Consider the following 26,981-nt stretch of genomic DNA (forward strand, 5'->3'; position numbering starts at 1 on the left):
CCATTAATTAATAAATATATGTTCATGTATCGATTTTGGTATACGATAAATGTTTCAATAATTTAAAAAACCTTTGCTCATAATTTTTTGTTTGTTTGTTTCAACTCAGACAAGGTAGATAATCTCTACGGTGGTGTGTTTGTACCAAGAATGTCATACGCAGTGTGTCCATCCGTGCCAGTTACAAATGCTACCTTGGCACTATTACCGTTCTCCCTGGATGCAAATGAAAATAAGAGCTCATTCAGCATTAAGATATAATAGGTCGATCAATATAAAAGGTTATGAAAAAAAGTCATCTGCAAGTCACAGGAGAGTGTGACTGAGAAAACGATTAGCTCTATACAGTTAAAGGTACTGAATGATTTTACTGCTGTTTGCCTGGTTTAAGTCTGTTTATGCAACATGCCCTGAAAGAACCTTGGCTTTACGATTTGTGGTGAAAGCAGAGACAACTGGAAACCTTAGTTTTATTTAGGCTGACTGGCATTTTCTATTTGAATACACCTGAAAAGGATTTTGTCCTTATCACAGCATGACTGCATCAGTGATAGCAAAAATGGCTGCATTTTAAACAATTCTTTCTTAATATTTTACCTGAAAGAAGGGCTAAAAGGAACCAGACATTAATAACCCTAAAAAGCTTCAGTAAGCCCAGAGCTAGAGTTGATCTTCATATACCAATCAACAAAGAAAGGGCAATTAACAAAAGCAATACTCTAATACATACAGCCATGGATACTGCCTCCAGAAAAATCTAATTATGCTCACCACTGTTGATGATATACCAGAAGGAGAAAATACAGTATGAAGGAGTGCATTAGTTATAGTATCTGTTGTCTCTGCTAGTTCCCTTTTCAATCTGTAAGTTTGAATTAGCACAAAACTGAACTTTATTTACTGATATTCAGGACATTATATCCTTTTTTTATCATGATTTGAGCCATTTTACAAATAAGTATACATTCCATAGGTAGAATGTATAGTAAAAGAACCACCACGGCTTCTGCAGTGTGTTGATGAATACTCCTAAAAGTACAATCTCTTAAAGTAGTTCAGGTTTATTTCCAAGTAGAAATCTTATGTATTATTTTGAGATACATGCACAAATCATCTAAGATTCACACATTTAATGATAACTCACAAAGACACAATATTTTGAGAGCTTTACATTTTATAAAGTAATAACTATTTAAATCACAAATAAAGATTAACTCCATAGGGAGGTGCACATCAACAGTCTTGAGCCCAGCCAAACACGTTCAATTTTTCATAGCGCCCTTCAAAAATCTCCATGTCGTTAACAATTGCATTTATTTTTTATCAATGCAATAACAATTCTTCAGAACCTTACATCAAAGCAAATCCAGTTAGTATGTTAAAAAATGAAATCAAGCTATGTTTAATATAATGACTGCACTTAGTTTTTTAAATGAACAGCAAGGATTTATGGTTTGTTACTACACAGGCAATAGGGAGAGGCTGGGGATTCCACATTAACTGATGGAACACATTGCAAATAAAAAGCAAGCCTTCTGAATTTTTTTGACTGTAGACAATCAGCTGAATGTTTGGTGATTACTGGTTTCAGAATAACTCCTCAAGTCAAAGCCATGTTGCATGAGCTGGACTCGCCAAGTGGTGACAGCAGAAGATCCAAAGCGGGCATTTTACTTGGGGCAACCTAACTAGTCACTTTGATCCTAATCAAATAGGACTATTCACAAGCAGAAAGCACATGCTCACATCTTTGCAGAACAGTATATGTCTGTGCTACATGCCCGAAAGCGGCATCCACTTTGACTGCCCTACCCCCAAATAAGTTAAGGTGAGAAGTTGTGTGAGAGGAAAAAAAAAATCACCCAAAATTAAATAAGCTGAAACAATTAAATTGTGTACTCAATGAAAAGTGCGTGTGAGAAATACATGCATTTCTATCTTAGTCACACACTGCTATTTAAAATATTTAATGTAGAAAGTTGTACACAATGGGGGAAAAAGTAAAGCACTGATGACAATGAAAAACCACGTGTGCTTCAGTCTTCTATGTAAGAGGCTACACCTCTCACTCCTGGAGCACAATTTTTGGTAAATGGTTTTTGGTAAGCAGAGCAAGAATAAAATGCAATGTTCAACAACTTTAGTAGTGCCAGCAACCAGCACAGAGTTGTCTGACCCACACCAGGGTATTTACATCTAATTTCTTACTTGCAGTGGAACATGATTAGAAAATAACATCATGAAACTGTGCTATTATATCCAGTGAAAAAATGGCTAGGGACATCAATCTCTGCTTATGTTAACATGTGACAGTTGAAGTTGATAACATATGATATGAAGTTAACATATGACAATTTAAGGATCAAAAGCAACTTGTGTATTTTACCTAACAAGCACTTATTTTTCTGCAACAGCACTAAACTACAGCTTTGCTGAAGCCAGCAACTACAATATTTCTTATTACTGAACACTTGGAGTCGCAGCACCAGAAGGAACTAGCAGACAGAGTAAAAACATAGCAGGGTAATTTAGAAAAATTAACACGTGATTTTTTCTTAAGTAAATATAGTTTCAAAATACTTTATATGTACACTACATTAAATAATTAATAGTCATTAAAAGCATCAGATAACTGCCCTGATAACCAATTTTCAGGACAAACTTCGTAAGTGACAAACATTAAGGCTGCATATGCATAGATCTAATGAAGTATAACAGGGGGACAAAAGTTTTTAATACAAAACATGAACCAATAAAATAGTCAACACCAAACCCTAATCTTAATTCAACAGAGGTCAAAACAGTATTTTATAAGTATACATGTAGCTCTTAAAAAGTGAGCATGTGTGTGTACATACACACATTTAAACAGTTTACACACACGTATAGAAACCAGAAGAAAAACAGTATCTCCGCGACCTCCAAGCTTTTATTTCTTGAAAACCCTAAAATAAATGAAAACTTAAACAATTATGTGAAACTATCTCAAGGACAAAGAGGTATCTCCATTTGGAACCGTACAATACCTTAAACCCTATCACATCTTCCTATCTTAAAAGCAGCATTTTATTACTTCCACCCTCAAAGTGAGTCACCGCTTTATGCATGCAAAGCTAACAATTACTTTGCTCTGAATATGTTTCTCCTATTTTAAGAACATCATGATTTTCTCCTACCCTACAGCGTGCCTTTCTGTATAACAAAAGGCAACTTCTATTGCAACTTCTACTCAAGAAATCATTGGGCTCATCCCACTAATACAGTATTTAAAAAAAAAAAAAGAATATATTTTCAGAATATTTACTGGACAAGAAATTAAAATCTTTGGATATAGCATTAAAAGGCCTGAAAACAGCAAAACATGAGTGAAATTATACCAAAAACTTTTATTCATTTAAAGAGTATTCCTCTACAGTTTTTTGTTGTGAGGGCTTCTTTGGTCTGATGTTTTGTTTTGTTTTTTAAATGTAGTTATATGTGAAAACAAGTATAAATGCAACAATGGGAAAGACAGACACAAGAATGTAATTTTAAAATACAAGAGGAATTCCGTTTGGAGAGCTCCAATATACCAGTCGTTTTAGAGCAAACATATCGGTAAGCATTTTATACACGAGGTCTTCTACTGAAGGCCGGTCAGCACTTTATGAAAGATTTATAAAGCCTGCAAAGTGACTGAAGTACATCTGCAGAAAGATGAAATTTAAGAGAGCAAAGGTGTAACATTCTGTTATGCAGTTCCCAATGAGTCATCCTATAGGTAATTAAGTGCCATTGGGACAGGCCAAGCAAGTACGGTAGACATAAGACAACACAAAATATCACTTTTATAGCCTTTATGTCCACTTTCTGAAATTAAAGAACTACAAACAAACACAGATTCTTCAGCCTCTAAACACATGCATCTGAGCACTTATTCTGTAGTACCTCTTTACTAATAAAATAATAAAAGCCACCATAACACAAAAAATAATGTTGTTTATTTCTTTTATAGATAACGCACTTAGTCCCACAAATCTAAATAAGTAAATTAAAGTTATTTTGGTATTCTGTATCCTTTCTTAAAGAAAGAGCAACAGCAGCCAAATAAAATAAATACTTAGTTTTTCCAATTTTTTCCCCCACCAAGATAGAAATTTTAAAATGTTTATTGCACTACAAGAGTGTAGATCACCAACCCAGTATTCTTCAGTATCCTATCAATTCAGTAACATTTTATTTCACTATTTTATGTAAAAGTTCATTTTTATATTAAATGTAAATCTGTTGTATGCATTTTAAGGACATACCCAGATTTATGATATTTAATGACTGAAGGAAGAAATACTTCTAATAATGGTGGGCATTCATCAGCATGCTATTTCAACATAATTCTTTCACTAACCAAGAGAAACCTCAAGGAAAACATTTTTATGGTTCAGTGATTTAAAACACAGCAGTCAATGTAAGTAATTACAGAATAATAAAGTAATTTCTATCGATTCTGTCTACAGACATGATGCAGGCTGACATGTCCAGGGCAGAGTTAAATTTAAAATAAAAGTTTAAACTATATACAGGTCAAATTAGGATGCAATTCCCATGGAAGCAGGATTTCCTTGTGCTTAGGGGAGGGATGGAAAACATTAAGAAGTTTCTATGTATTTTCTCTGAAAGCTTCAGCAAGAGTTAAATAAGAACCTTCTGACTTGAATCACGTCTTCTGTATATCATTCACTTTATACAATAGTATCTCATGGATTTTGAATCTCCAAATTTTCCTCAAATAGACATCTTCATGTGAAACTGTGGCTCAAACTTCATGAGGACCTACTCTTAAAATGTTCTTCATCTTGAGTACAACACAAGACACAACCCATGTTCTGAAAAGGTTGCATTTAGGTAGTATTGCTGTTAAGCAGTTGTTTATATACAAAGCCCACAGCAGAACACCTCTAACAAAAACATAAGCATTATAAGGATCTTTTCTGGCAAGCTCTTCATATTTTCCTGCACTAATACTTTGCTGTAAGTACTCCCCATAAAACTATTCAGAGGTTTAAGCTAATGCAGCGTGACCTGCTGGTCTCGGGGAGAGTGCGAGACAGAGCAAGTACACGGGAACTTCATTTTGTTTCCCTTACAAAACACACAATGACTGCCACTTACTGTACATCTTGTAGCTCTCAGCAGCTAATCCTATGGGCATTTAATGCATTGAACATATTTATCCTTTGCTTGAAGGATTATTGACTTCTGCAGAGGGACAGAGGTGGTGAAATGTAAATGGGTATCTGGGGAATGGAGGAAAGCTCTCAGGGACAACTCTTTTCAAAGGAAAAGTATGAAATACATCATTGACACACACCCATTCTCATTTAACGTAACTACCTTATCTGTTGTAGTACCATAGTATTTGCTTTTTCTTTTGACAGCATTTGTGTCACAGATTCAATTCAGCACTTTATATTCAAAAGTGCCTTCTTCAGGAAATCTGGCATAAACAATATTCCTTCTGCAAACACGAATGTCAATTTATTGGCAACAGCTCAAATGACATTAAAAAAAAGAAAAAAGAAAAATTGTATCATACAGGTATTTACAGTGACTGTGAACCAAGAATACAAAAGGAAAAAATGCAGAATGAACTAAATCATATTAAACTGAACTAAATCATACTGAACTAAATCATGCTAAACAATTTTCCAAAGCTCCTCTCAGGTTTTTGAAATTCTGAACTCAAACCATTATAATGTATTTGCAATGAACAGCAACAAATCTGCAAGATCAGAATATTTTTATTTAGAACCTTATTCAGAAGTCTGTCTCAGTCAGAAAATACCCGGTAAAAGCATAACTTCTTCATTGGGCAACAAAGGATAACTTAGTACTTCTAAAATATGGAATCTGGTGGTGGTTTTAAAGTTAGAGCAGTTCTGCTCCTGGGATCAAACTAAAAAGACCATTCTACAACTGTTTTGACTGTGGATGTACATTTAAGTACCAACAACTCTCTGACAACCTCAACCACATGAAGAAACATGGTCTGCTAAAATTTTTCCCAAACAGTGCAGTGGAAGTGAAACCTTGCCGAAGGGAGTATGTAGGATTTTCAGGTCTTCCTCCTGTTTTTTCATTAAGCATCTGGTATTTTATATTGATCAGTTTGTTTTGTTTCATAAGGTGTCTACAATTTAGATCAGATCCCATTGTTAGTCACTTTGAACTACTGTGAAAAGCAGAATCTCTATTCCAGTACTTTATGTCTGCACATTTACAAGGACATACCATATCACTCTTAGTAGCACCCCGCTGCCTCACCAAGCATTCACACTTAGAGCCCTAACAGAACCTGCACAGTCCACAGGCTAACAGCTTCCCAAAACATTGAATAAAATTGGGAAGGGAATTCATATTGTGGAAATGTACATAATAAAAACTGACAACTAGGGACAGGCACTCAATGACGATTGCAGTTTAGGCTGAAGGAAAGACCGTTCTGAGGCATTTCAATTGACTTCTGAAATATCTCTAGGGTAGGAGCATGGAAAACTGAGCTCAACCACTGAACTTCAGTAAAAGCTCCCCATTATTTAATAGCAATAGACGTGGAGGACAAAAAAAAAAAATAAAGCCTGGCTTTACAGAGATCTCTCTCTTGGGAATAACTGATTTTCATACTAACATAATGCATGTTCCACTTGATGTTTTTCCCACAGTGAGATATTTCTAAATACTTCCTCTTGTGTCTGTTTTGGTGTTTAATACGCTGAGAACTACTGCTGGGCTGGAAACTAAATGGACTTTTCAGGACTTTTGGAGACCTGTAAGGTTAAATTTTGAACTCTTTGGCCTGTTACAAGTAACTGTGGGAGAGGAAGGAACAGAGAACCTGGTCACAAACTTTGCTTCCACAGGAAATCAGACAAAAGATTTATGCCTAAGGATGTAAAAGCAAAAAAAGTTCAAGAACACTTTATATGGGCACATATGTTTACAGGAAATGTTACTTCAAACATTTTCAAGCAAGATGTTTAAAATCCTGCAGAAGATTTTAAGTAAGGGAGGGGATGCTCATGTACACCTCGTATACAGAGTCATTTTGGGTTCCTTATACAGCAGTCTAACAAGTGGACATGGGGGATGCTGAAGAGCAATTACACCAGCAGGGGTAAAACTGATGGCACCCGCAGACAGATTTTATTTTCAGCTTTAAAGCACCACTCAGGACTGAAAACCACTACGAACAAGCAAAGAGTCTAGCCCAAAGGTGAAAACATCTATCCTGGGCACATTTTAAATGCTTAAAGCAAAGACCTATGATATGTATACATTTCAAGTGTTGAAGCCTCCATCAGCAGGGTGTTCTTACAGCATGTGTTGCTTTTCTTGCTTTATACCTGATCATGGAATATTTCATTTCACGATTACAGCACTCTAGCCAATCTAACTAAGCTTGGTTAAGTTTTTCAAAACACTCATGAAAGGACATCTCAGTCTTGAACTGCAGCTGTTTAATCTGAACTACTGCGGTTTACCACTGAACTACAGCACTGAATTCTACCGCACTGAACTAACTTGCAATATTAAAATAAATCAAAATAAATTGATTGTAGAATAAACAAAAATTAAATTAAGGGCTACCCAAGTCCTTTTTATTTTTTAAAGATGGGATATGAAAAGTGATAGATATAGGAAAGATCTTCGAAGTCTTCTCTTTTCAAGTGGGGGAAAAAACAAACATGCTGGTAAAACCTGCTGGTCACACAGTGCAAAAAGCCACTCTTGGTACAAGGGATGAGCAGGACACTCTTCTGTGAGAGTGGGATGACTCCTACTTGGAGTAAGAGAAGTAAAATGCAGTATGAGAAGATGCGAGATCATGCACTTGGAAACAAAAAAACCCCAAGAATCTAGGAACTTATCTCAGAAATGACTGTGAAAAGGGTTTCTGCATATTCGCTAATCAGAAGGTGACTGAGCTGTTAAGGTGATGCAGCAGAAGGAGAACCCAATGAGATCACAGCATGCATCATCCAGAAATACAGAAGTTCTGGCTCTTCTCCATGGCCCCGGCAGAGACCTTATTTGGAACACATTCCCAGCTGTAGGTTTTCAATAAAGATGGACTTAAAGCCATACACATACATAGATTCAGAGAAGAACTATCAGGATTATCAGAAGAAGAAAAACTAGTATTTGAGAAAGTGCAAGAGGAGCATGGCTTATTCAGCCCAAGGCGGGAGAGGGTATGCTCACTATCTAGAAATAGGAAGGAGGAAAAAGAAGTATTTCCAGTAAAAGGCAATGCAGGTGCAAAGCCTAACGAGCAGGTAGTTGAAAGAAGGTTGCTATCTAATGAACCACAGGGATTCTCAAAACCAGGCTTAACAGGAGCTGGGATAGAGAAGGCTCTCAGACCGAAGCTAGACAAAGTTATGAACGTGCTGTGCAACCGTGTGTAATGGCAGTGACCCAGAAAATCCCTTCCAGATCCATGTCACTCCTCCAAGCAGAAAAATTGAAGCCAGCCTGTTTTTTCACATACTTATAATTCAGAAGCAGACTAGCCAAAGGAGGAAAAAAGACAAAAATCAACATGATTAACATCATAACATTTTAGATTTTCTTACTGGTAGCTTCTTAGTAAAGACTTAAGTATTCTGTACACTTCCAGGGAAAATATTTTTAAAAGATATAGATATGTAGGGAGCTGCTGTGCACAGATGCAAAAACTGGAGATTTCCATTTTTACACTGAGTCTTACCTCTATAAAATACCAAATTATTTGAAAGAAAGTTGATTAAAATTTAAATAGACACATGACAATTCACAAGCAATTAAATGGATTCTTTTTTTTTTTTTTAAATGTTTGATGGCTGCAGCCCTGTCAATGCCATCCTTGGATTTTTAACTAAAGGATTATCTTTGCTTTATAGTATCAAGGAATAGTTCATGAGAGAAGTAGGTTGGTTTTTTTTTCCCCCTAACGCAATGACTTTGCTTTTCAGTAACAAGCAATAGGAGAGGAACATGCATAACTACTTCTGCTAATGACTGGCTCCAAATAAGAAATCATGCACTGCAACTACTTGTTTTCCATGTGCTTGCTCTACAACGGAAATTTCCTCTATTTTCCTTGTCTGACAATGAAAGATGCACGCTTTTGCTTCATCTCAAGCAAAAACACCTGAAGAAATGCAATATTGCAGGGTGCATATTCTCAACACACAAGAGGCTATCAAAGCACTTGCTCAACCTTTTTTTTAAGAGTATTCTGATTGTAGCATTCTTTGATACAAAGCAAAAATGTGTATCACCATAATCAAAGTTTTGAGATTCTTAATTGCATAGTAGTGAGCATTTCAAAATAATGATAGACAATTTTTAAAAATGGCTGGTAAAAGGAAAAGGCACATAATTTTGCTTAAAAATGGGGATGATATTTTTAAAATAAGGTGATTTTTGAAATAAAGATTATAGATAATACTTCTGAGACTGATGTATAGAGAGCAAAAAGGTTACCTATTTGCATTATAAAGTCATATATGTAATGTCTCGCTGTTTTTCGGGATAACATAAAAATAGCACAGCAACAAGACAACTCAAAGTATTTTTAAATTACAAGCATTTCCCTTTATACATGACTAACATTGCAAAATCTTAACAATAGTATGATTTTACTTATTATTTTTTAATGCTATACTAACATGCTTACTAGTTAAACAGCTTTATTACTTATCTTATGAGTTTTGAAAGTCCAGCTGTACTCATGCCATAGCAATATAACAGCAGTGAATGTTGCTATCACATTCCCAGCTTTGCTTCTTACATTATTTTATTTACATTTTCCCTCCGATGGTAGCCAAAGAAAATTAATGAAAATCTTTCACACTAATACAAACTCTTAAAACTATATGTGGTATCATGCATTCCTAATACCCCCAGAGTTTCTGTTCTGTCACACAGAACAAGATTCTGACTTCTTTGAACTACTATGAATATTTACTAGACCTATTTGTGTGTGCTCACTGTGAGCATAGGAAGGGAAAAAGTAAAGGACCATTTTTCTTCTTTTCATCGAAGAGTCTTCAGGTAAGTGCAAAGATGTCCCCTAAACTCTGAAGCACCGTGCAGCAACAACTGTGCAGAGCCATTTAAAATTATTTACACAAATCAACACAGAACCATCTTTTACATTACCAATATTTCCACTGAATTTTGAAACAACCTGCAAAGCTTTTCTTTGTAGTCTAAGTGTCAGTCATTCAAAACTGTAATATCAAATGCTAGGCCTTTTTTTTTTTTTTTTTTTAAATCACCTAACTTTTCCAAATGTCTACAACAACATATTCACAAGGTAATGGTTTCCCAACTTCCTTCAACAACGAAGCAAAACAAGAAGGCCCTGCATGGTGCCTGCTAAAACCAAGGCTGCTTTAGAGCAAGGGGACATTGTCAATGGAATTGAAGCACCATGTTATTCTGCTTAAAATGCTGACATTCAGATGTGACTTCCAGAAACGTATCTATTTGTGTCTGTGCAGGTGTGCACACAGAGTTTAAATCATCCCTTATATTCCTGCCTTAGGTCAACAGCATACTGAAAAACACGATTCATGTAGCAACTTATATATTCTACTGACACCATGAAGTATTTCAATGGTGTCTATTTAGGAAGAGATTTTAAATCTGAGATTGCCAAGCTGCAGAAAAAATAAGCAGCACAGAAATCAGCTGGAAATACTAGGACCAATAATTGAAGCCCGTTTTACAAATACAGTTAGTGAAGTTCATCTTTTTTTCTCCCACCTGACAGAAGATAAGCTATAGAGGCCCAGGATGCGTCCATGTAGATCACCTACTGCACTAGGTCACCTTGCAATAACCAGAAAATTTGAGAGTCAAATCTTAACTGCTGATTTATGACAACACTAGAATGGTCTTTGCTATAACACCCCATGGTGCAAGAGATTAAGAAGGTTACTTTCTTTCATAAAAGTGGTAGACATTTTAGTCATTTACTACATTAAACATGTTATCTCTGCATGCTTAACTGAATAAAACCCCAGCTGGAACATTGAACTTCCACTTAAAAACAAATCATATTACTCTAACTCAGGAATTCCTAAATTTAGTTTTCCCTGGGTACCATCATCACAGAAAGAACAGTAATGTACAATACTAATGGAAGTGGCAGGTGTAGGAGTGACATTTAACTGCCTAAACAACCTCTTCCTTCAACAGGAAAGAGGTAGGTAACTAGATTTTCTGTATACTACTGCTGACATGCACACCCCTGTTTGTGAAACTACGCTTTTGTATCCATTTATTTAGGGGACCTTGGAAACTGCTAAACAGAAATATCTGACATCCTTTGCTCTGAAGTGCAAGAAATCTCTCATCTTCTCACAAAACTAAAAAAAAAATTAGCAACTAAGAGAACCTCCTGTTTTGGAAACGAGCAAGACTGAACAGGACAGAAACTCCTGGAGTCAGACAACAACAAAATGTTTGCAGATGTCACACACCAACAGGCAAGGAGAGGTACACCTAGCTTACAGGTTTCTGCAGTTATTAACAGAAACCAACACTATTTTCATTTTAGCTTGCTTTTTATTCTGCTCCTACAGCTGTGAACAGCTTCACTTTTAAAAGAACTAGTATGAGTCTTCCCTGTTGCCTTAAAAAATTCAGTGGACCACCATTTCCAGATGCAGAGTTAATTATTTAAGTAGGACACTTTACAAAGGCTCTGAAATCCATAAATTCATGCATTTTCCCTTTCCTCGTGGTTCCTGAAAAGTGAGGACAACAGCAAAAAGATCATTCTACATTATTTACGGATATTTCAAACAAAAGCCCCCAATAGTCAGCTGCTTATTCAAAGGCCAAAAAATCCTAGCTAAAAATCCACTGGTGATGTGGGTCAAAACTGAAAAGGCAAGCGCACCAGGGAGACACATCCAAGTCTGACATCTGGCTCTTTCCTGAGCAATCTAGAAGAGTAAAGAGCTACTGCCTGCCAAGTATTTGGAAGACACTTTTTTGTCCTAGCTCGTTATCAGGAATACATTAAGATTTAGAGGTCAAGCTGTACCTTGATCAGTGAAGCAGCAGAGGCAGAGAGCATACAATGCAAGTTTTGAAGCACCTTTAGCTGCTTACGTGTAAGAAAAAAAACAAATCAAGAGCACGAAAAATGTAGTTGGGTTAAAATGAGAACAGGGCTGATGGTTCAGCAAACCTAGGATATAGCTAACTAAGAAATAATTCCCACAATTCAGTTTAGATTTCCCAAAATCTAGAATGATTCTTTTTTCAACCACAACCATCCAGCTGGTTGCTACATTATTTTATTTACATATTCCCTCATATGGCAGCCAAAGAAAATTAATTAAAATCTTTCCCACAGACACAAACTCTTAAAACTATACATGGTTTTAACGTATACCAACCAACCAAATACATCCAGCTTTCAGGTACAACGTCCTTCATCACCCCATTTTCAAGCCATCGATCCCACTACCAATATTAAATTTATGGTCCAGTTCTGCAGCCATATTCTCTTTTTCAGGCATTACTATGCCCTTTCCCATCATCCCACGTTAGACCTTCCTGACACTCATGTAACTCCTACAGCACTCGGTAGGTTGGCAGGTGCACAGCAGCAGATAGGCATTTAGGAAACAATGCCATGGATGGAGTCCTAACAGCACAACCCAGCTCCCATTCTCCTGGCTCTGCAGGAATAACAGCAGCACAGAACAGTAAAAGCCTATTTTTAACTATAAAGCAAGCCAACATGACTAAATACACAAAGGGAGCAGACCTACAAAATAGCACGACGTCATTTTTATGAAATCATTCTTCAGAGGAGGAAAAAAAAGCTTTAATCCATTTTTCTTACTTGCACAGTCACAGTTTGGAGTCAAGCTATAAACTAATAAATCCTACCCAGTCGGTGTGTCCAAATGACCCAGCGCACAGTGCCTATGCTTGTAAGCAAGCAAGCTGAAAGGCTGCAGTCAGATAAAATGAGGCAATATTTATAGACTGAGTGAAAGAAATCACAGGTTGAGGAATTTTGACCACTGGGTTATTGTCTGGGTTTACAATGTGGTTCCTGGCTGTCCATATATCTCTGAAGATTGGGTAACTGCAGTTACCAAGAGGAACTGCTACCAAACATGGGCATTTGGTCAGCCAACCCTGGGACAGTTGAAATAAGTTATCTACAGGTAGAAAGTTACAAGTGCTACATGGAGCTACAGTTTACCATTGCTGCAGCATTTTTAGCTTATTAACAGATACTAAATGCAGCTGTAACGGAATACTTTGCACTTCTTTGCATCCTAACTCATGAGCCTACTTTTCCTCTATTTTGAAAAGGAATTGGCTCTTGATTCATGTCAAGAAGCCAGGGCTGAAAGAGAAGGCTGGTGTTAAACCAGTTTTCATATTCCCAGTCCAAAGGAGACATGTTATCTCCATTACAAGCTGCAAATGCCAGGGAGGTATGCATATATTTGAGAGTAGAGAGTCACTACCATCTTCACATTCAAGGCAAAATCTTCACATTTTGTCAAATAGTTGAGAGCTTTCTGTTGTCATTTACAGTAGTCACTAAACTGGAACGCAGAAGACACGTAAAGAAAATCAAAAAGACCCTCTGAATTAAAGGAGAGGCACTCACACTCCCATCCACTACCCAGCACAGGGACCACAAAGCACAGGAACTATTTAAATTGGTAACAGATCAAATTATTTGATGCCTTTTTAAGGCACTCCAGACACGCTTTGGTAGGAATGACATATTACAGGAGACATCAACTTGACTGCCTATAACACAGGAGTCCGGGAAGGCTAGAAAACTAGCCAGTCCAAGCTGTGAGATTTAGCAGGCTACTCTCCATTTAGGAAAATCCTCTTTTACTTTTCCTGAAAAGGAAACTAAACATGCTGGGATTTTGTGCTCCAACATTTGCAATGGAGACCATGGATCACAAAGAGACTGATGCTCTTTTTTTTTTTTTTTTTTTTTTTTTAGCTTTTTGACCAGCTTAAGATTTAGGCCAAGTAGAGAATGCCAGGTTAACTAAATACCATGAAGTTGGTTCATGGCAGCAAGCTTCACATTTGCAGTGAGAGCAACCCAAAAAAGACAGATGTAGCCTTCTGGCCAAAGGCTGGACCCACATTCTTGCATATTACCATACTGCACTAGTCTAATAACCAAGTCCAGCATCACAAGTGCAAATGACAAACACCACCCAGGTAAAATTTCATCCTATCTTCCAGTTATTTCACCAAATGCAATTGGTTGTGAACTTTAATCTTTTCCAAGGAAAAAAAAATTTAAAAAAAAAATTAGGCAATAGCTCATCTCCACCCCTATGTCTCAGATGTACTAGGGACTACGTAGCAGCACTATTTGGGTCAGGTGCTATGTTAACATAAGGCTATTTACCTTCAACATCACCCACATAAAAGCACTGCAATCTGTTGTCCTTCATCTGCCCTTCTACTATCCCCATACAAACACAGAGTTTAGGAAGGAATGACAAACACTCCTATAAATTCCAGCTCCTGGGCATAGGATCAGCTTTCACAAGCAACCCACTGAGCAGCGCTCAGAGACCCCTTCGGTACAGCTTATTCTTCCTGTGGTTCTCAGCTGAATCATCACCATCTCAAAATGAACAGCAAAAAAGGCTACTGGCAAGCTGACAAAATCGGAAGAACCACCAACCATCCAGTACTGGGATACCGTATGAGTGCCACTTACATTTCAGTAACAGATTGATGTGTTAAGCACACACAGGTTAGAACTCTAAAATGCCTGCAGACCTGCAGGGGTCATCCCACGCTTCTCTTGCGCTACAGCTACCACACTCTTTCAAATACAATATTGAAAATGAAGTGTGGCAGGTACAAGATTCTTTGGTCAAGGGTAAATCTTGAGACATTATCATCTCATTTTTCTCAAATCCTTAACATTAACTATACCCGTCATGTAGGGTCTTCACAGTCAGTAGTACTTCTCATGTGTTAGGCAATAAAGAACACTGGAAACACTGCTTCAGTATTACCCTCACCTGCACGAACTCCTGAAATACCCTACTATCAAGATTTTTTTTTCTTTCCAGTAGTATTACTTCTACTAATTTTTAAATTTAGAGAACGCTAACAAGAATGCATCAATAATAGTAAGTGAAAAGAATTAATAATCTAGTTATATATCTGCTGTTGCAACTAGGATATAAAAAAATTTCAAATCAGACTTTAATAAAATAATCCTGAGATCCTGAAAATCTTGTATTTATGTCAGTCAGACAAAAATCACACCACTGTGTATTCATGAAAGGGTTAGTAAAATTAGTTCAGCTTTTCAAACATCAAGGATGCTGCTAAGGACTAATTTGTAGCAATTTAAAGCTTTGAATACACCAAGGAATAAAAACTAAGACAGTGGAAGAAAAACAAACTTGAAAAAAAGATAGCCTTAAAAAAATTGTTCTTAAGAGTTTCCAGCATCAACAACATTCGTTATCCCAGACAGATGATGGTCTGAACACAGTTTAACTATTTAACCAACTGTAGTTTACAAATTAGAAATCATGGTTCCTAATGCTCATATTGTTAAATCATGTGCAGTTATCTTTTGATATTGCATTGATTTTGCAGACAACCTGTAAAACTATCAAGTAGAGACGTATTTTGCAGATGAGCTTCAGGTCATCTCAGCAGCAGATACAGAACATGAGACACTTCCCCTCACTTTTGCATACTGGAGCAGTATCAGCAATCACAACTGCAAAAAACAAGCAACACAACTGACAGCAGTTTCTAATCCTCTTATAAGCTACATACTTCTTTGCATATTACTGTCTGAGATTCCCTGCCTTAGATAATTAAAAATGAAATTTCCAAAATTCTGATTTACTTCAACTTGCTGGAATATATTTACAGGTCCATTTGCTAAACTGTTATGTCACTTGGAAATTAAGTACAAGCATAAGTACGACTGTTTAAAACTCTCAATCCAGTATTCTGCAAGGGAGTGCAAATATTTTACAGGTGAAAGAATCAACTGGAGTTACTGAGGCACAAGATCTCCTTAGCTGACTGTGCTTGCTTCTAGTTGCAATAGACTTCAGGCTACTCTATGTGCATATTGCTAATTCCCTGGTATTTTAAACCTACACTACTTAGCACAACACATTCCATTATCTTCTGCTTTTTAGAGCTTCTATTATTCCTCTGTCTTTATTACTTGTAGAATCAGGGGTACATCAACAGTATAAGGGATTTAGGATTTTTTGTTTCTTTTGACATTTGGCTTTTTGGTTGTTTGGGGGTTTTTTTAATTGTTGGGTATCAGCAGCTCTCAATTTCAGCTGGAGTTTCAGCATGCTTGAAGACCAGGCAGGAGTGCCTAGAACTCAGTAATGATAAATAGTATTAGTTTGTTGGTCTCAAAATAGCATTTTGGAAGAAGCTGACTTTCCTTTTCAGGTTCACATCTGTATTGAGGCTATAAATGACACATTTCAGTGTGCACCATCATAGACATCACTTTGCAAGCACTCCAACACCACCACTAGATTTGGCCACTTTGGAACATAAAACAGAACCAGTAATATTGATTATGTTAAGTTTCCCAATTCTCATCATGAGGCCTGAACTTTTCCTACTTCATAAACTTGCTAAACAAAAGCCCTACTGTGAGAATTTCTATGCCAAATATCCATGCTGACCTGAAAAAACTTCAGCTACTTCCTTAAGAAGGTAGTGAAAGCAGTTTTATGCACACATGCACAATGTACATCGAGATGGTGAGTTTTTTGGTGTGGTTCTCTTTTTTGCCCTTTTTTCTTTTAAGCATGTTGTGCAATCCCCAGGCCTTGAAACAATAACAGAAAGACGGCAGGACGTCTCCTATGCGCCAAGGATGTTTTCACTGCCATCTCTACAGGTCACTAATGCATTCACTGTCATTCCTATGAAATGACCCAAATTTTGCTATTTATAAGCTTTTGAGAAAATCTGCAGTTAAATGTTGTCCTGGAGAACAGGAATTTAGCCAGACTCTACCACAGATCTCTGGTAGGATGCCAGGTAAGTCACTTAAAATCAACCTTTCAGATGATCATCAGGCCATGGGTGCCTGAGCTGGGCCAATACACAGAAAAGTCAAATAACAAAATCCATACTTTGAACACTTACTTAGGCCTAGCTATGGTGAGAAATAAGCATCTTAAATTCTCAAAATTCTGTCCTTACTTTTTGCCAAAGGTTTGCTTCAGCAGAGCTACCTGAAAAATGAAGATAATGCCCCCCACCACCACTACTTTAATAATCACATGAACACTGTAGTCAAACATCTAAAAAAAGCCACAGAATAATAATTAAAAAATAAATAAAATCAATGCTTTCATCTTCTGAGTAGGACTTGAATAGTACGCCATAAACATGACCTGGCCATTTGAGCAATGAAGCTAGTGCAAAATGTCAAACAGCTGCTCATTAAACCAGAGCTATCTGTCTTGAGATGAATCCTGTGGAAGATACATGGTCATGTAATTAAAGACTGTATCATAATGCATCTATGAAGAGGCGAAATACTATTCATAATCACATGAAAAACCCACAAATCCTTTATTGGTCTTCAGAGAAGACTTTTTTTCAAAATATACAAATTAAAAAGAAAGGAATAATCAGAAAGGGTGAAAACAGAAATCTGGTTTCAGTAAGCAATAAAAATAAAGCTGCCTAACAACAAGAGAAAAAAATCTGTATCAAGTCCCAGTGCAACGTAATTCATTAAGATGAAGAAAATCACAACCATCAGCAGCTACAGTAGCTAATAGGTTACTAACTAGTTGGAGTTTTTTCATACATCTTTTTTTTTTCCCCAGATACATATATATATATAAAAAAAAAAAATCCAGGTATGATGCCACCTCAGATTGTTCAGCTTACCAAGCGTAGCCACCTGATCACATCATCACACTTCTTGCCATGTCTTATTAGTGCTGTGTGATGCTCAAAGGACAAATAACTATCCCAGGTTACATTTAATGTTTCAGTTATGAAACGATACTGATGTCTTCCAGAAAATTATGCTTATTCTGTGTAGTTCTATATTTCTTAGGAAAGCACGCCAACCAACACCCTTACTACACACCAAAGTAAAATAACCATATTTGAACAATTACCACTCAAGACTCTTCCTCAAAATACCACTCATCTCCTTCTCATTCCTGGGAGTGAGGGGGCCCTAGCACAGGGCCACAAATCTTTGTGAACTAAAGTATGGTAAGAACTAGCCTCAGATTTGACTTATTGCTTTCAATATTTTTCAGTAATTCAAGACAGGTCAAGCACATCAAAAGACTGCAGTGCCTACATGATCACTAAAGGAGAGTCACTGGGCTGGCAGTGAAACACACCCTTTATTAGCAGACTTTATTTCAATAATACCCAAAGTAAAAATATAACTTATCTTTTCTTACAGGTTGTGCATAAGTCACTGCAATATACCCTGCAATCCATGAGGTGTTAATCATTACACAGTTATGAAAGAAATATGCACTTCAGGTAACATTTTTAAAAGCCATTATACCTGTCAATTTCTTCATTTTTTTAAAATAAACTTGAGTGACGTTCCTACAAACACCACATACAAGGAAAAGGAGAAATGAGCTAGAAAGATAACATTTTAGAAGGCCTGAGACTACCGTGGGAACCTTCAAATGCTAAACCTTCATGTGATTTTTCCACATACTGTATACAACGCAATGTGTGAAACTTTTCAAGAGATAGTCGTTTCAACATCCACAAAGTGACCATTTTGGAAATAACGCTCATCCTCCTAACATTTAAGATTAGGAAAATTATAATGACAGCACCAAAAAGCTAGTTAAGAGGACTCTTAAAATCAGCAAGGATACAGCCAAATAGAACGAGCCTACCGAACAACATGAAATCTGGTTAAGTACTTTAAATACATAACTAATAAATAAATAAAATAAATAAGTAAATAAGCAGAACTACTTTTTCAACAATCCAGCTTTCATTTCTCTGCCATCTTTCAACCAGACTATACTTTTAGACCCTGTTCAGTAGATGACACTAGTTGTGTATCCATGAACATCACCCACAGAGCAACACCACCTTCAGACAGGCATCCATAACACTGCTTCAAACTCTTCCAAGTTATGAATTATGAGGTATGTAGGACCAGTACACTTGATTGATGCAACTGATTTTATTTCTTATATTCAGTCATCTAGGAAATGCAACAAAATTTTTTTACTTTTCCTCCCTCCATTCTCACCACGATGAACATACTGGTCAGTTTGCATACCATTTATACAGAACAGTAGGTTTAACCCATATCTCTCATTCCCTAAACTAGTGTGAAATTAAGATTTAACAGCATTAACTAAAATTAATTCACAGAATTTTGTTAAACCTTGCACAGGAGATTTTTGTGTTCAATTCGAGATTGTCCCAGCAAATCAAGCTGTGAGACTCTAGGCGGGGATGTCACAGAAGTAATTAAAGCTCTTTCCTTGAAATAAGATCAAGTCAGATATCAATAAAAGATCTACAATTCTGGGAACATACTAACATGAAAATAACTCATCACCAAAAATGATTAATTCAGTAAGGCAAAGCAAAGTCTGTATACCTTGAAATTCCAAGCTTGCTTTCCCTCTCTACCAAGAATTCACATCTTTCAGTCTCATTTTCCAAGCAAAATAACCTCTACCTGGAGAACAAGCCTGGAAAGTTTCATTGCCAAAGTGGTGTTTTTCGCTGAGCTACACTGGGTCCTACATTGGGTCCTAAAGTTCTATACAAACTCTAAAGTACGGCTTTTGTTTCGTGCAAAATCTGCAATTGCCTGCCAGCTCTACGTCAAAATATGATTTCTTTCTCTTACATATACATGGACATATCTTAAGGTAAACTAATTTTCTTGTTAAGCGACACCTTGCCCTTATCCCTTTTATTATTCCTACATTTTGGTCCTGAGAGTGAAATTTATCTCTGTGATTTCATTAACTCAAAGTAATACAACTAAAATATGACAGAGCTTGTAAGTAGTCTCTAAAATGCCAAGTTATTTTTTCCTATAAGCAATTTTTTTATATCAGTTAGACTTGCTGCGTTACCAGAATCAATCTAGAACTCTTCATCAGCATTCTCTGGAAGATAGAAAGAGCAAGAAAAAACAATAGATATATATGCAGCTTTCTCATATTTTATTCCTATTTGCAAATTCAAGGTATCCTATCCTATTTCAGCTTCTTCAGTACTTGAGTTTCAGGAGGAAAAGAGAGGTTGGTTTGGGTTTTTTTTTTATTAAATTCTAAATATTTAATGAACTCCAAATGATTTGGTAACATGAACTCCTTTATACATAGAATGTAATTAAGAAGAAGGGAAAGGAACAAAACAGTCTACAACAAGAAACCGTGATATGTCTGCTACACGCATAAGAAAAATCCACTAGACACATTGAGAAATGTTTCTAGATTAGTTTCTGTATTTCTACACAACCAAAACTGAATTATTGAAGAAAATGTTCCTCCTTTAAAAAGTTCCTGCTATCACATCTTGCCAATATTTACGACTCTTAGTCGTATATGCTGAACATACTGTACACATTCCCATGCACATTCTAACACACAGTATGCACAGAACATCTTTTCAAGAAATAAATTGTAAGATTGAAAATTATATTGAACCGTGTAAAATCTAGCACAAAGATTTTAAACACGTTAACTAAGAACCTATACTTCTAGAATCTTTTTACCATGTAAAACCTAAATTTCTAATTCCTGACACCTGAGGCCTTGTTAAATATTGTTTGCTCTTCTGCTTATGAATGCATTTTTCCCAAACAATAAACACAGGCAGCCTATGGGATTAAAGCATGACAAAGGTGTAGCTGACTCATGGGATCAATTAGAAAGCATCAGTACTTACGCCTTTTGTTCATTCCATGTTTTACTAACAGTTTCTGCATTTTCAGCATAAGTGTATCACAGATGTTAAACGCCATGCTACGAGGCAACAGCACACTAGTACCAGACAGAATAAATCTATTCTCATCACCACCTACAATTATATCACTTGTTATACAGCTTGAGTATTTCTTTAAAGTTTTAACACATGCATAACGATTTTACCTGAATGCTCATAGCTTCTTGCCCAATGAAAGTATGTCAGCATTTTTTCAGTAAATTTTTAACATTCAGAAAGAACCTACAGAGTTGCCTTTTCTAAGCTAAAACCAATCTTAAATACAGCCACCGACTCTAATGCCACCTCAGGTACAGCTTTCCCTCGAAACCCACTATTAAATTCACAAGCAGGAAAGCCCGTGAGCAGGACGAGAAGCAGTTTCAATCTCCATGCAGTTTGCCCGTGACAGGTCATTGATAGAACAAACAGAATTTGCAATACTTACTGAGTGTTTCTCCTGCTGGCCCATAACTCCATGGTTAGCTGGGATTGCAAGTGGTTTCATAATGAAGAAACATAAGCTGAACTGAATTTACACATCATGTACCAATTTCTTATGGATGGCAAGTCACCCTCTACAGCGTTAAATGAAAACGAGGAGGAGGGGGGGAAACCAAGCTGGAGCTAAAAGTGTCACTACTGGTAAGCTCAAAACCCCCCTCACACTTGTAGTGCAGAGCAGCAATCCGAACGACAGCGTTAGTCTCCATTTTTGTAACACTGGAAGTCTAAGCATGTCAGGACGTACAGAGCCTGATGAAACCCTACATATCCAGCATTCATCCAAGGGAACAAAATCATTCCCTGAGCCTGAGGAATGGGAAGAAAAGAAAAAGGAGGAAAAAAGCTAAAATGGCTGACTGCACAGAGACTCCCTCAAAAAGGCTTAATACAGTATTATATTAGTCAGGGTGCAGGAACCAGCCTCCAGCATTCAGCCAAGCATTGTTAATACTCCTGTTTCATTTGCAATCACACACACTCACACACGCAGCCTCCCCCCTCCACCACTACCCTCCACTCCCCCAAAATCAGGGCAGAGCACACGAATAGGGACCTCCTCCCCTGGCTGCTAACGATGCTGACAGAGTAGTGACCAGTGATCTCTGTTCCACTCAGCTAACCAAGTTTGCACAATTAATCTTAGCAGCGTGACATTGATGGACATTTAATTTTATGATGCCTGTTCCTCGCAATCAAGACAAGCACATCTACCGCCCAGAGAGTCAGCAACAGAAACACAACACAGTTACACACACACAAAAACCCAGAGAATCATGAGTCTGAATGCAATACGCCAATATAATTACGTTATTGTGCTTACTTTGGAAGACCATGGCTGCAGGCAGTTGGCATAGCAACGCACAAGGAAAGCCATTTCCTGGGTAGAAAGAATGCTTCCTTTTCTAAATAAAAAATTCCTCTTAGGATACAAACGGCATTGCTGCTTCCTGCAGAAAGCAAAGATACTGTAGTCTGTCTCTTAACCTGCACACAGGCACACACTCAATGCAGTTCGAGTGATGTAAGTGGATCTCTCTCGCTCTCTCCTCGCCCTCCCTCTCCCTTTATCCACCGAAATATTCAAGTCAAATGGAAGACACATTCCTCGAGGCTCGCCCCCTCGGATACTTAACCATTTCACTCATTAAGGTAGAGATGGACAATGCAGAGAAAACAGCAAGCTCTTGCCTGTATCTGGTATCAGCCTCTGAAGATCAAGGCAGCCCCAGAGGGGAGGGATCCGTTCGCTGCTGGCTCCCAAGGGTATCACTGAAGTCAGGGTGGGAATAAGGACCCACGTTTACCTCACCGAATCCTGAACTGAACACGACTTTTCATGAAGATGAGGATAAAGCAGAGGGCTTGACATCACCTCCCTTTTTCCCCCCACCCAAAAGAGTGCTACTGCAGAGCTGTAAACATTGTTATCAAGTATTTATAAACAGTGCACTTGAGGAGCGCTCAGATTTTCAGCAGCTCTGCTGCTACGCAGGCCACGGATATGCAGGGGCTGCGGCAGGTAGATGTCCAGAACCCTTTAACACCTCACTTAAAGTCTTCCTGAGTATAGCTCCTGCTTCTCCATGCACATCGAATACACAAATTCCACTAAAAACAAAAGGGGATGCGAGATCTGGAAGAGACCGACTTTTACAGCTTTTATCATTCTCTTCTCCGACTGCAATTATATCTTAAGCTCAGAATTTTCCCCCGTCACTCCCATTTACACTACACCACTTCTCGTGTTATACTAGCAACATCATACTGCAGAGGAGCTGAAACGCAACGGGGAACGTGCTCAAGCAATAAACTAATTGTCAGCCCTGTAAGACGTACATCTTCAGTGCCAGGAATTCATGCCACTTGACACAGGGGAGACCAAGCCAGGGCAAACAGGAACATGCCACTCTTCCAGTAGGCTTCAACTTTAGTACAGTTCTCCAACACATTTACAACACATTCTTTAAAATCAGAGACCATCTGTGCTTAAAGTAACTTCAAAGCCTTTTTCTTTTTTTTTGTTTTGAACAAGAACAATAGAAAAAAAAAGACTTAACAGTTGTTACACAGGCATAAACACACAGGAAAAAAATGAATACTACAGAATACTACGTCATACAATCTGCAGCTGCCTTCCACCAAAATAACATGCCCACTGATAATGAGTTTAGTTTGTTACAGAGTGATTTCTTTCGGTACTGACAATGACTGCTAGTAAATGTGACTATAAAAATTAGTGGAAATGAATTCTAGTAAAGCAAGAAAAGATCCTGAAATATCTGGTCTATTTTTTGCACAGTTATTCTAAGGACACCGTTTCACACACAGCACATTTTAAACTGAATATATTTACATTTATGAGAGTTTAATGACACTTGTGCCCTTGGTCGTCTAGTATATGCTAAAACATAAGTTATTCTTTAAATGATTGAATTACAAAAATTAGTTTAGAATTTTTAACAGTCTTTGTAATGTGCCAGTGCAACTAACAGATGATTTAAAAATGTTAAATTATGTTGAAGCCTTGTAAAACAGTTTAATGCTGAGCACAATCAATTTTCTGATGAAGTGCTGACCAGAAATAGCGGAAGTTATTCATTCTAGGAAGCTTAGACAAACCCTCTCTAGTACAAAATTAAAAAATATTACTTGTTGACAAAGCAATTAAAATCCTCTTGAGTCTGATTTGGTGGCCTTGCGGTTAACACCATGAGCAGAATTTGAGCGTGTTGTTTTACGCTCACGTCAGGACAAAGTGACGTTCTGCTGAGACAGAAACGTCTCCCCAGTGTAGGAAGGAAGCACACCACTTTCTGAACTCCATTATCAACGTGCATCTTACTCTGCATCAGTTGGTATTTCCAACCAAAATCTAGCCTAGGTTTCTGTGGCATAAGCCTTGAAGAGTAACATGAAAACATGAATAAAACCATTAAAACAGTAGTGAAAGTCAAAACTTCCAGATGACGATGCCATGAAACACTTCCTTACTATTTATGGTGGTCACTACTCTACACCTCTACTCACCTGTTAGAAAATTAAGTCAATACTTCATACACAAATGCAAAATTTAAATCAATCTAACAAAGTCTAATTGATGTTCATGTGCATCAGACTGATGAAAACTTGGTGGTTTCCAAAATAGAAAAAAGCCTCTTTATATTCAAAATGTGAAAAGTGGTATTTATGTAATTACATGAAGAAAACACCACTCACAGGCAATTTGTGAGTCAAAACAATTTCAAGAAATAAATGGTTGATTTTATTTCCCTGTTCCTTCCTCCTCAACTGCCACCACTTTCCAGGTGCAGTGGTGCAGTGTAATCATATGCACTGTCCATTATCAGTTCAGGAAATAATTACATATAAATTCTGTTTTATAAAAAAAAAAATTAATGCAGAAGTTCAGTGAGTCATTATATGTTTCAGTGAAGAATAAATGGAATTTAAATCAATGTAAGACACCAGAACAATATATCCTGGAAAGTTTCTATCATAAACAAGTATGAATAGTTTATACAAAACCTAACTGTAACTTTGTGTTCATGTGTATTTCAAAACCCATATGTAAGAACACCTTGCTTAGACTTAAAGTCTGAAAAAAGCAAGACGTTTTTGCAAATGTTAAGTGATTAAAGTGAGATGTTAATAAACCTGATGTGCAATAATTGGACATGATGGGCTATCCCCAGCTGCTTTCAAAATACTGTATTTATAAGAAAGCTGGCATCTCTTTATGAGTCACAGAAAAGAATGTTAAAAAAACCTTTCAAAAGTAACTACAAACGTTAGGACATCCTTGGACTACCCACAGGGTTCAGGATTCATAAACAGTAGTTCTGAATTCAAGGTAAAAATTGGTAGAGATCTTGGCAGCATGTACCATCTGACTGCAATGCCTCTCAACTATTTTACATGCTAAGCTGTAATCTCACACGGATATTATTCTCCTAAACAGTGCCAACAATGCTTGGAGCATTAAACCTTTTTAGGTTAATGACAAATGCTGCAACAACAGATTACCTCAAACCTTCAATTTCAAGCAGTCACCTTAACTCACAACTATTTACAGGAGTACTTAAAATTTTATACAGATTACGTACACAGAAACCATTATTTTCCTGAAGTACCTCAAAAACAGAAGTTATCAGCACATTTTCCCCCTTCCCTTTAAACACAATGTAAAGTATCATTTCCTTCATGTTCAAAAACTTAGGCAAAAGACAACAGAACACTGTAAGGTCATCAAATTTACTGCCACTTCATGACTCCAGTAGTTAGAAAACTGAGGGGGGGGTGGGTGTCAAAGAAATAGAAAAAAAGACCAAGGAATAAGGCAAAACCACCCACAATCACTATGTATGTCCCAAAAACATTCACAGTGAAGGGACTGTTACACAGATATTACACACTTGTGTAGGTGGAATATAAACAGCTAAATTGAAGAGTGCAAGAACAGAGTACATAATTTTAAGGAAAATAAGACAGCAGTCTCTTCGCTTCCCCCCGCCCTCCTCACTAGGAAAGAAATAGAGGTTTAAAACTTAATTTTAAGCTCAGGACTATTGGACACAAAACTGTTAAGCTCCCAGGAGCATGTTTCTGAATTTTATAATGCTGATGCTCTCTCCCTCCCACTAGCCTTGAGAGAGAGATTGCTAAATAACCATCTGATGCTCCCATCAGATTTAAAAACACCAACTGAAACCACTAAAAACCCAGAACAATAATTTACTCCAAATGCTACAATACATTTAAATGTCCCATACGATATGAAAGTCTTATTCTAATGTATTTAGTCAAATTTACTGCCAGTAATTTAAATCTCTGGCCATATGACCCAATTTCATGCAAGCGAGTTCCTGTTTATCCACCTAACGCAGACATGGGGTGGTCCAGGCACACCTGTCCTATTTGCATTTTCTTGGAAGTTTGAGAACTTCAAATAAAACTCTGTTGAATAAAGGTAAATTACCAAATATGTTCTCCAAGGTGAGTTTCTATGACTAAAATACCACTTCGGCCAAAACACATGGATAAAGTAATCGTATTTGCCAAATTAACTTTTTTTATGCGTAAAGCTGTGGCATTAACATCATTATAACGATGTTCACCGCACCATTGGCAACACCAAAGCAACAGTTACAACGGAGCGATGTGTGCTGTTTTGATAACACATTTACTAATGTTACAGACCATTTGAACAAATGCCCTTCTGTTGAGCTGCTGCTGCAGATGAATCTATAATCCGGATCTTTAAAATAATGACAAGCCCAGAGCAGTCAGGCTGGTGCCTCAGCTGGGTGGATGTGCTGTAGAGACTGCCAGTCTTCCCTTTGACGGCAGACTCATTTGTCACCTTCTGTGCACAGCTCTGTTTTCAGTACAGCAAACTTTCTGTTTGCATGCCATCCATCTTAAAATGGGAGCAAGTTATAGTATTCATTTAAAATATT

At 37.2% G+C, this 26,981-nt stretch overlaps 1 protein-coding gene across 5 annotated transcripts in view; it reads right to left on the bottom strand.

The window, feature by feature from the left end:
- Positions 1-26,981, bottom strand: part of RAPGEF2 (Rap guanine nucleotide exchange factor 2) — a 191,726-nt gene that overhangs the window by 48,394 nt on the left and 116,351 nt on the right. The gene's annotated exons all lie outside the window — the stretch shown is intronic.

Source organism: Ciconia boyciana, chromosome 5, assembly GCF_034638445.1.
Source record: "Ciconia boyciana chromosome 5, ASM3463844v1, whole genome shotgun sequence".
Taxonomy (NCBI): Eukaryota; Metazoa; Chordata; class Aves; order Ciconiiformes; family Ciconiidae; genus Ciconia; species Ciconia boyciana.